We start from the raw sequence: 11,253 nt of genomic DNA, 5'->3' as shown, positions 1-11,253 counted from the left end.
ACAGCAGCCTAAGGATCTAAGTTCTTTCAAGGCTGCATCCAGTAGGTCCTGCTGGTGGCATGGGAAGTGTTCTCCTGGCAGGGACTGAGCTCACACTGCTGTGGTTCCCTCTATCCCTGCCAGCCCACGGCAAAACCTCTCGCTATTTTCCCCCCAGGTGCTCCCTTGCTCTTCCCCCCAAACTTCCTTCCCAGCAGATTCTCCCCCACAGACCAGAGGCAGATTTTCTCCTTGGAGACTCTGTACAGGAAAAAGAAGAGAGCCAGCTCAAGAAGCAGGTTCCCTGCAAACACCTCACACCTGCTTTTTCTGAGAAGGAAACAGCATAGAGACATTGGGCTTATGGCTTCAAGTCCCAACACAGGGAAAGAGAAAGAGGGACTGAAACATGAAATAGGAAAAGGATTAAGCTTATCTTCCTAGGAAACAGAGGAGTGGGAATTGGCAGTGTGAGTGGCCTACAGTTAAACAAGCTTTGTTTGCAAGAGAAGTAGGTTTTATTCCTGGCAAGAACAACTAAGCCATGTTTACAAACATATTTACAATGTGTTTACAAACAGGGCTGACAGTCCAGCCATGACTGTGCTCCAAAAATGCAGCATCCTTACTCCTGCATTGCCTCAGCACTGCATCCCCAGAGACAGGGAGCAGCAATAAATCAGAGCAGCAATCCAAAACATGACACAACTTTTGAGCAATATTTTCTTGTGCCTTGTGGTATGCAGAGGGCTGCTGTCCCACATCCCACTGGCAATTGCTCTGGTAACAAAAATATTATTGTCTGCACCGTGATGGACAATAAAGACCCCTCGGGCTCATTGTTTTAAAGCCGGGATTCAGCTCAAGTATCCTTACCACGCCTCTGCCTCTAAAGGCTGTGATTCAGTGACTTGGCTGTGGGCTGCAGTCGCTCCCTCCCATCTGCTGCTTGGGTCAGTCCTGGAGGTGGGATGGAGGTGGTGCGAGGACCTTGGGCTGACCTGCAAGACAAGGGCAAGTTAGACCTCCATGGGAGATGGTGCTTCAGGGCTCTCTGCATGACAGTGGTTGAGAGGTGCCCGACGGCTCTCCTTTTCCCCCTTGCCCAAAGCATGGCTCTGCAGCTGTGGACTGTCAGCAGGTCTCCTGTGTCTTTTGAACCCTAGAGGGTACTAGAGAGCAATATTCAGGCTCCTGAGAAACAGGCTGCTTGTCCGTGGTCCCGGAGGTGTCTGGCTGAACTAGGAGGCATCCTTGGAGCCACCGGGGCCTAAGCACCTCTCTCCTTCACCATCCTTCTCTGAAGCAACTCAGGTCACAGTCCAGCGCAGGGAACGTTCAAAGCCTGGCAAAGGATGTTCTTTCCTCTGGAGTTTCAAGACAGGCAGCTCTGGGCTCTAGGTGATGATGAAAGGATGTTCAGACGTGCACCTGCCAGTACCTCTCTGAAGTTAGTTCCAGGGATCCCTTCATTATCACCTCCTCTGCTTTACAAGGCACGTTGCTGAGATGCTGTGGTGCTGGGGATGGTAAAAGCACAAGTGCCAGGTAGACTTAGGCAACCTCTGCCACTCCAAGCAGTGGCTCCAAATATCCCAGCACGGAGGAGAGCACACAGTGTGTGCCCTGCCTGAAGCTGTAATGCGCAATGGGATCATCCCGAACCCATCCCATCGAGGCACTCATCCAAATCGCACAAGTTCTGTGAGTTCAGACGCAAGAGAAACATTTCTGCCCTTTCTGCTTTGCCCTGTGATGACAGCAGGACAGCAGAGACTGGGTGGGAAGTAAACCAAGAGGACCCCACCAAACAATGTCCTTGAAAACAATGACCTGCCTTGGTGACCTGTTTCTCTGTCCTGGACCTCAGTCCTGAGCTCAGCAAAGCCCTTCTGCTTCCAGAGAAAGAAACATCTCTGGCAAGGCAGGGTCACAGATATCAGCAGTTGTGTGCAGCATGCTGGCCACATGCCAGCTTCTTGAGGCTGGCATGTTAATTACACTTGACCGTATAGAAGATCTTAATCAGCTCTAACCACTCATAACTTTCTATTTGGGCAGCAAAAGCACACAGAATTTCACAAAGCATGAGATAGATCAAAATCAAGCTTTCAGAGCAGCAGGAGAAAGAGCCTGAAGAACCAAAGAGTGTGGGGGGAAGTGCCCTACTTCTTTCTTAGCCTGTTTTAACTTGGTGGAACTGGCACAGGTGCTACACTACACAGCTGAGCCTTCCCTGGGACTTCTTTTTGGAAGTCACTTCTTAAAGGTAAGATTTGTTTGTTCACAACTTTCTCATTAGCCTTGCAGAGCCATATTTCACCTGTCCCTGAAGCTGTTCCCAGGGTTCAGAGAGAGGCAAAGAGAAGCAAAGAGAGGTCTCTGTTTGATAGGACTTCATGTCATACCTTCATCCTTTCTGGGCCTGAGTTTCTCTTTTCCACCAGTGACTCTCCTTCCTGTCCGTGGCCTCCGTTGCTCAAACCTCTCCCGGCTGATCTCTCTGCACAGTAACAGGCTCTGGTATTTCATGCCAACAAGAAAATTAGCTCCTGACATCACCTGCACTAACAGCCTGATTAAAAGAGAGAAATGAAGGAAAGCACAGGTTGGGATGGTTATTTTTGTGGGACAGCTGATTACAGAGCTTTTGGGAGGAACTCAGACCAACATTTTCACCAAGAGGGAAGGACAGGTCCTCTGGCTGAAGCTAGCACATGTCTCCTTTCTCTTACTTAAACCAATGATTCAGAAATTGTAAGCTGTTTAATTTGTTTCTGGTTTTGCTGTTCAGATGAATTTGAGAAATAAGATGTCCCCAAGTGTGTTCACAAATGATTTCACAGAGTGTCAGACAGACTCAAGCCCTGCTGTGGTCCTGCACATCTCATTCGTCAGCAGGCACAGACAGTGATGCACAGTGGGACCCTCTGTAATACCAGAGTCCCCTCTTAGAAAACTAACAGAGTTTGGCTTCAAGGTGGTAATGGATATGCAGAAAAGATAAACTGCCTGTGCCCCCAGACACCTCTAAGCCATTCAGTAAAACAGCCTTGATGTGCCCTGTGCCTTTCAGGATAACCATTGCTGTCACCTTGGCGTTGCCTGAGAGTTTGAAAGAAAAAAATGAGAGACATTACTTTGCAGGAGCAGTTCTTTTTTGAAAGCCATAATGGTTCTCCTCTCATCTGCCAAGGGAAACAAAAAAAAAAAAGAAAGAAAGAATTCATTCTTTGGCATTAAAATTTGAACATTTAATATAAGGGACTATTTAAGTGCCCGGAAAACGCCAGATCACAATGTGCTTTGCCATCTTCAGACACTTCATTCTTTCATCATCATCAACGTCTTTGTCCACTTCAGAAAAACTACAAATTCCACCAAAACTCTGGCAAACTTCAAACAACCACTGACCATGCCATTTACCTGCTGGGAGTGTAAGACTGCCATGGTGTTACCTGACAGACCTCACGGTCTGAGCACAGGATCGCAGCATGTCAGCGGTTGAAAGGGGCCCAAAGAGATCATAGAGTCCAACCCTCCCTGCCAGAACAGGACCATAATCTAGCTCAGGTCACACAGGAACGCATCCAGACAGAGAAGGAGACTCCACAACCTCTCTGGGGAGCCTGTTCCAGTGCTCTGGGATCCTTACAGTAAAGTCATTCCCCCTTGTGTTGTGGATGGTGAGTTGAGTTTCTGTGAGGTGGGGTGTTGCTCCTTGTCCTACCACAGGGAGCAGTGAGCAGAGCCTGTGTCCCCCCTCTCTGACCCCCAGCCCTCAGATATTTATAAACATTTATCAAATCCCCTCTCAGTCTCCTCTCCAGCCCAAAAAGCTTCAGGTCTCTCTGCCTCTCCTCATCAGGCAGTGCTCCAGTCCCCTAATCATCCTCGTAGCCCTCCACTGGACCTTCTCCAGCAGACCCCTGTCCATTGAGGTTTTACTGCTTCTCACATACATTCACCTAAAGCCCCTGTTTTTGTAGTCACCTGCATGAATTCTGTTTACATCCATGCAGGACTCAAAGGAGGCCCTGCCAGGAAGTGGTCTGAAGCTCAGAAATCTCCCTGAGCCCTGCTCCATGCAGCCATCCCCACTGGCAGATGCAGAGCAGCTGAGGGTCAGCAGGTGTGACCACACGCAGAACACACCACAGACACTGAAACCACACTGCCAGTGTGAGGAAAACCAGGTGGACACCAGATAAGACCTGTCCTAAGTGCAGGCTCAGGCCCAGACACAAATTCAGATGACACATCACTTGTGAAACCATGAATGAGGCAGAAGCTACCTTGACAGCAGCAATCAAAGCCCAAGTTTCAAACTATCAGACCTCCTGCACTGGCCCAGAGATGAAGGCACATTCAGAAGCTATTCACTGCACTGCAGGGTCTCTTTTCACTCCACAGAGCAAATAAATGTCCTGGCCATGAGCAGTCAGTTGTTTGGCTTTTGCTAGGCATACACAGGGAAAATTCCTGCTAACATCTTGCACTGTCATCAAATACCATGAGTTTGTTTCTCTGCACTAAGCTATGCTCAAGCTTGAATTCATAATTCGTAGACTTTGAACTGAGGGTAACATTGTTTTAGCTGAGGTTCACAGCTTCTTAAGGCCATAGAGGGCCAGCCAGAGCATTTTGTCTGACCTCTTGCTTCCTCTAGGCCACAGGCTTCCACAGTTCAAAAGCCAGACTCGTTCTCAGCAAATCTCTGCTGGCAGTACCAGGCAGATCCACAAGATCTGGGGGTTTGCACTGAAGAGAAGGCAAGCTACTTATCAGGTGTCTTTGCTGATGTAGCTTTGCTAGAAGGAGCCACCCAAGGAAGTACACTGAAATCTCCATCACACCAGTCCTTACACCCCAATCTGGGTGAGGACAGATCAGACTATTTCCAGTTGTTCTCTTGGATCTTAACAGAGGGCTCAGGATGAGGCCTCTCAGGCCAGCAGTTCTGCCATTTCTGGTGCACAGTCTCTGGAGCATTACCAGACCTCTCGCCCCCACTCTCTCCACTCAGTCCTTCCAAACTGATGAACCCATAGGCAAAAATGACACTTGAAGAAAACACAAGGTTATTTCTGAAGGCTCATTATCCACCTTTAATTAGAAGGCTGAGATCTCTGCGTAATTGCAGCCAAGAAGCTGTTATAAAACCCCAGCTCATTCATAAAGATAAACAAAGGGGGAAGTTGTATGCAAGGAGCAATTCACAGATCACAGCTCCATTAGCTCTGGCCCTCCAAACCCTCTGCCCTCCACCTTTGCTTTGGTACCCATCTACACAGGTTGTTCCCGGGAAGCCTACATGGGAGAACAGAAAGAAAGCTGAGATGATCTCCCCTGCTCACAGGCAGGAAGCAGACACTAGGTGAGGATTTCAGAGACACTTCTCTCTTGCTTTCACTATCTTCAGAGATTCATACCAGCTGGAATGAATGCTTATGGCCAAATTCTTGTGGGAAAGATTCTTGCTGGTGGAAAACCAGAAATTCTCCTTTGCAGGAGATGCCAGGAGCTCTGTTTTCTCCCTAAATGAATCAGAAAGGTCAGAAATCAACACTTCCTGCAGAAGGATATTTCCCAACATTTTGGTTTACATATTGGGAAGAAAAGATATGCCAGTTTGAGTTTTACAAGCCACAGCTCTGCAAGACATGTGCCAAGTGTAAGACCCTCTGGACATCTCTGTCCTGTAACTCCAAAAGCCACACCATGCAGCACCAGAGACAGTGCTATCAGCAACATCAGACTGTCCTGCAGGAAATGCAGTGCCCACCCAGGTAACAGCTGTGACCTTCCCCTCGCTGACACACCAGAGTGGAGAGAGACTGCCTTCTTTGCCGGGCCGTTTGGTGAGCTCTCTTCTGATAGCCGTGCAAGGTGAAAGTGTGTTTACACTGTGAGTGCTTTCTCCTTCCCCTGTCATTACCTCTCCCACACACTATGTGTGTTGCAGTGACGTGCAAAGGAAGTTACAGATGACATAGGAGAGGGACAACCTTTTAAGACATTCCCCAGAGCCTCGAAACAAAGGCTGTTAAGGAGAACTGTCTGTGCCTCTTTCAGGGCAGAGAGTGCATGCACACCCACATGACACCTCCTGAAGCCTGGATTGTGCAATCCTGTGCAGCACCAGCAAAGCTTCGAGTAAATAGCCTCACACAGCACACTCTGAACTCAGTTTGTGATGCTGAATGAGGGTGATTACACCCCTGCATCTTCCTTCTGCATCAAGAAAAAGAAGCAATGGTCAGTAGCAGGCAGCTTCATGAGGTGATGCACTTCTAGCACGGTGGCATGTGGGACTGCAGCCTCCAAAGCCCAGTCTGGAACTCAGGTAGGAAGAGGGGCAGCAATAGACCAAGGCCTGGTGCCACTCCTCTGTGCCAGAGCTGCACAGATGTTTACTAAAGCAAGCCAGAATCAAGCAGAGATTGCATTAAATAAGGCAGTCCCAGGAGAAGGTTTCCTCAAGTGCCCAAGCACCACGGGCAAAAGATGGTTTAACAGAAGTAGCAAGAAAGAATTGTTCTGTAAAGTCCAACCATCACCTCCAGCTCCCAGGCTGCTCTGTGGCATGTTTATAGCAGCAGCACACCAAGGAGACTGCAGATGCAGGCATTACAGGTTATACTATGTGATGCTGGACAACTTCAGTTAGTTTAGGCAGTGGATTTCCTGACTGGAGCACAAGGAAAGTGGTGTGTAGGGAATCTTCCCTGGCAAGTAGAAACAAAAAAGCCTAACAAACCACTGTGAGCTTCCAATGGGAATCAGAGGACAGAAGGGCTGCAAAGCACATGCATGAAGCACATGAAAAACAAGAAGTAGAGCCTAGGAAACCAAGTAGCTGAATAATTTCTTCCTGAGTTTGCGCATGAAATTCCTGTCTGGTAAAGGTGCTGTATCCTCCACAAAGCCCATGCACCAGGAGAGCAATGCAAGGCCTCTTCAGTGGGCCATAAGATGAAATAACACCTTGCAAGAAGGGATTTCAGATTGCAGGTATTGCTGTCAAGGGTTACAAACACAAGCCTTGATTCTGCTTATGTGATTCTCACAGGTGCCTCCACCTGCTCAACCTCCAGATGTGGTTAACTTAGATGTCTGCTCACACATTGCTCCTTGCAGGACCAGGACCTATTCCAATGCCAAACACTCTATTTCTGTGAAGAACTTCTAAACATCCAGCCTAAACCTGCCCTGGCACAGTTTGAGACCGTCCCCCCTTGTTCTGTCACTGGGTACCTGGCAGCAGAGCCCAACCCCACCTGGCTACAGCCTCCCTTCAGGTAGTTGCAGACAGCAATGAGGTCTCCCCTCAGCCTCCTCTGCTGCAGGCTGCACACCCCCAGCTCCCTCAGCCTCTCCTCACAGGGCTGTGCTCCAGCCCCTCCCCAGTCCTGCTGCCCTTCTCTGGACACTTTCCAGCACCTCAACATCTTTCTTAAATTGGGGGGCCCAGAACTGGACACAGCACTCAAGGTGTGGCCTGACCAGTGCCGAGTGCAGGGGCAGAATAACCTCCCTGATCCTGCTGGCCATACTTTTCCAGGTACAGGCCAGGATGCCATTGGCCTTCTTGGCCACCTGGGCACACTGCTGGCTCATGTGCAGTCACTGCCAACCAGTACCCCCAGGTCCCTCTCTGCCTGGCTGCTCTCAGCCACACTGTCCCCAGCCTGTAGCACTGCATGGGGTTGCTGTGGCCAAAGTGCAGAACCTGGCACTTGGCCTTGTTAAAACTCCTGGCACTGGACTGTGCCCATCTGTCCAGCCTGTCCAGGTGCCTTGCAGAGCCCTCCTGCCCTCTAACAGATGAACACTTGCTCCCAACTTGGTGTCATCTGCAAACTTACTGATGCTGGACTCCAGCCCCTCATCCAGATCATCAGTGAAGATGTTGAACAGGACTGTGCCCAGCACTGATCCCTGGGGGACACCACTAGTGACAGCTGCCAACTGGATGTGGCTCCATTCACTGCCACTCTGGGTCCAGCCCTCCAGCCAGTTCTTACCCCAGCACAGTGTCCCTGTCCCAGCCACAGGCTGACAGCCAGTAGGCTCAATATAGAAGGTAATAAATATATACATATACAAATACATATGCACATGTACTACTAGCCAGTAGCCCTGCCATCCCCCTGTGCACCCCTGTGCACCCCTCTGGACAAAGCCCAGAGGCTGTTACCAGCTAACACAGCGTTTTCTCTCCCTGCTCCCAGTTAATGCTCTTACCAAAAGCCCAAACGATGGCTGGTGCAGATGAACAAAGCAAAGTTCAGAGGAGTACAGAAGGAAAAGAGGAGGAAGTAAGGAACACACCATAACTCCAAACTAGAGAGAATTTTTCAGCCCAATGGAATGCGATAATCATATCTCCTCTATTTTGTTCTGCCCCTTTGGGAGTGGAGTGCCTCCCCCTGGACTCTCTCAAATTCTCTGGAAAACTTTTATCTACACTTTAGGACACTGGTCCTAAAAATGTAACACTTCCTCAAAGTTTCATCATGCTCACTAATTCCCCCAGGCAAGAGAACCTTCCTCACTCCCAGTTCAGGAAGCAGCCACAGCAGCATGCCACGGTGGTGAGAGTGGCCTGTGGCTGCAAGGTTACAGGGAGTAGAGAATAGCCAGAAGGCTTCACAGAGCTATTGTTAAGGGGCTTCTAGTGGCAATATCCTACCAAAACTGACATCAGGCAGTATGAAGAGAAACAAAGGTGGAGGAGATGCCACGAGAGTGGCAGTCCCACGGTGCAAAGGGCTAACACTAGCCTAATATGACACTTTATCTCCCTTTAAATACATGGGGAATTGTATGGGCACAAGTGAGTCTCCAGTGGACTCCAGCCTAGCGTTACTTTCTCTCCAGAGCAGTGAATTCCCACCAGCACCAATGCCCAAAAATAAGGCTGTTACCAAAAACGTTTTCTAGCTCTATTAGCAAGGGGAGGAGAAATTGACAATAGCAAGCCTAGCAAAGTACTGTGGGACCTTCCCCACTTCTCTACTGCAAGAGCTGGACCTTAGGATGAGCAGGGTTTATGCCAGCAAGTGTTTGTCTGCATGGTAGAGCTAACTCGTGCTATTTACAGTCCAGTGTCCCACTCCAGTTAGCTGAGTTTGCAGGAGGGTAGCCGTGCCTCACTGCTCCTCTCTGTGCCTTTGGGGTCTTATCTCACAGCCCCAGGTGCTCTGCAGGGAACTGCATGGCTCTGCAAACCCTTTCCCAGAGAAGTGGGAGGAGAGACGCCTGTCTGACCCAGGGCAAGGGAGGGATTATAGGGAGCCCCTGGAGGACTTAGCGCACAGAAGAGGGGCTAGCCTGCACCCGCATTGCAAAGTAGTTATGTCAGCAGCCTGAGGATTGTACTCTAGCCCATCTCCTGGGCTGGCCAGCTCGAGTCAAAAACCATCTCTGATTTACAGGGATGTGGGTGTGGATAAAACACAAGTTACCAGTAACATTGGCGTTATAATCTCATTAACTCTGCGGTGAACGCTCACTCTTAACTGAGCAGAATGGCCAGGGAGGCTGAGTGCCTCCAAAGGAGAGAAAAGGCAGCCAAGTTTGTAGTTCTGGTTCACTTGTGGCCTTCTCTCTCTGACTCCCTTCAGCCCACACACCAAAAAATCACAGTTCCACCTGCACAAGGTGAGGGCAGTTTCCTTTCCATCCCCAGCCAGTCATCCGTCTGCCACTTCTTACCCCAAGACCCTGCAGCTGGGTCCAGAGCACACAGCCAGAAATGGGAGCTGTCAGTGCAATCAGAGTGGGTTTCACAACCTCCTGTTAGCAGAGCTTTACAGTTCCTTTGCTCTGTGTGCCAACACATGTGGGCACATGCTCTGCTTCAGCAGATCTACATGCACCTCTGTGCCATGCCACCTGCCACCTAAAGCACAGGGGAATGCCAGACCTGTGCACAGGTGATGTCTGCATGCTTTGTGGTCACTCCGTCTGTCAGATCAGCATGGGAAATTTCTGCTGGACTCTGGCAAGGAGTCTCTCTCTTGGCTAATTTTTAATGGCAAAGGTTTTGTAATCACCATCCGAGCCTGAGGAGCAGAAATTCCTGAGGGCTAATTGGCTTTGTCGGTCTGTTGGACTCACTCAGCCTTGATCTCTTCAATTACCATGCACATGTTCCTCCTCTCACACTGACGCGCCAGTGAGGACAAGCCTGCCAGCTCCATCAATGGAGGCATGAACTCAAGCACTGCAAGCACCCTGGTAGCTGATGCAGTGCACAAGACATGGAGCAAGGCTAATGAGCAACATCTCAGCTCGGTGGCAGCCACTTCATGAAAAACATCACAGAGGAGGCAGGGCCTGTGGACACAGGGGTAAAAATAAGCGAATCATTGGCTGGTCCTCTTCTGCTGCTTGACTCAGGTGGCTGACCTCGAAGTTCTCAACTGCCACCACACAGGCAACCTCATTCTCACTGCCAGCAAGGCCTTCTTCATGCAGACAATTGGTCAGCTGCTGTAGCAAACCTTCCCGTCAGAGACACAGCTACTGCAGGAAAGCAGTCTGCACAGGCCAAGGCGAGTTACTGCAGATGAATATGCTGCCAGCAGAGCAGCACATCACCTTAAGACTCATGCCACCAGAGCTGTATCCATGGAAGGGACAAGATGACTTTTCCTTTCCTTAATTAATGGGGTCATACAGGCAAAGATTTGTGGAGAATGGACCAGGCTGATGACCTCTTAATGCTGCCTCATCAACAAGCAGCATTTAAAGGATGTGTATGACATTGAAGCATGCTTTGAGGCCTTTCCGTTGGGTCTGGGAGGGCTACACATAGGCATAAATTGTCAAACCCCTCATTTTACATCAAATCACACACTGGGGTCTCAGTACAACAAAGAACATAGAGTCACAGATTCACAGAGTCAGTCAGGGTTGGAAGAGACCACGAGGATCATCCAGTTCCAACCCCCGTGCCATGGGCAGGGACACCTCACACTCGATCAGGCTGTCTAGAGCCTCATCCAGCCTGGCCTTAAACGCCTCCAGGGATGGAGCATCAACCATACCCCTGGGTAACCCCTTCCAGGGTCTGACCACCCTCATGGTGAAGAACCTCTTCCTAACATCCAGTCTGGATCTACCCATGTCTAGCTTTGTTCCATTCCCCCTAGTCTATCACTACCTGACATTCTAAGAAGTCCCTCCCCAGCTTTCTTGTAGGAGGCACACGTGCACCATCCTCCTCATGAAGTCCAAGCCTTCATCACGACCTGACTAGCGTGT

At 49.7% G+C, this 11,253-nt stretch overlaps 1 long non-coding RNA gene across 1 annotated transcript; it reads right to left on the bottom strand.

Annotated features, from left to right (window-relative positions):
• Nucleotides 1-474: 474 nt before the first annotated feature.
• LOC135183600 (uncharacterized) lies at nucleotides 475-2,559 on the bottom strand. The gene is made up of 2 exons (XR_010305612.1): nucleotides 2,388-2,559; nucleotides 475-980 (listed from the first exon to the last, which is right to left on the bottom strand). It is a non-coding gene; the product is annotated as an uncharacterized LOC135183600 (long non-coding RNA).
• Nucleotides 2,560-11,253: the final 8,694 nt, after the last annotated feature.

This window comes from Pogoniulus pusillus, chromosome 18 (genome assembly GCF_015220805.1).
Source record: "Pogoniulus pusillus isolate bPogPus1 chromosome 18, bPogPus1.pri, whole genome shotgun sequence".
NCBI lineage: Eukaryota > Metazoa > Chordata > Aves > Piciformes > Lybiidae > Pogoniulus > Pogoniulus pusillus.
Note: the sequence above shows the minus strand (reverse complement) of the source record. Positions and strands in the feature narration are given on the sequence as shown.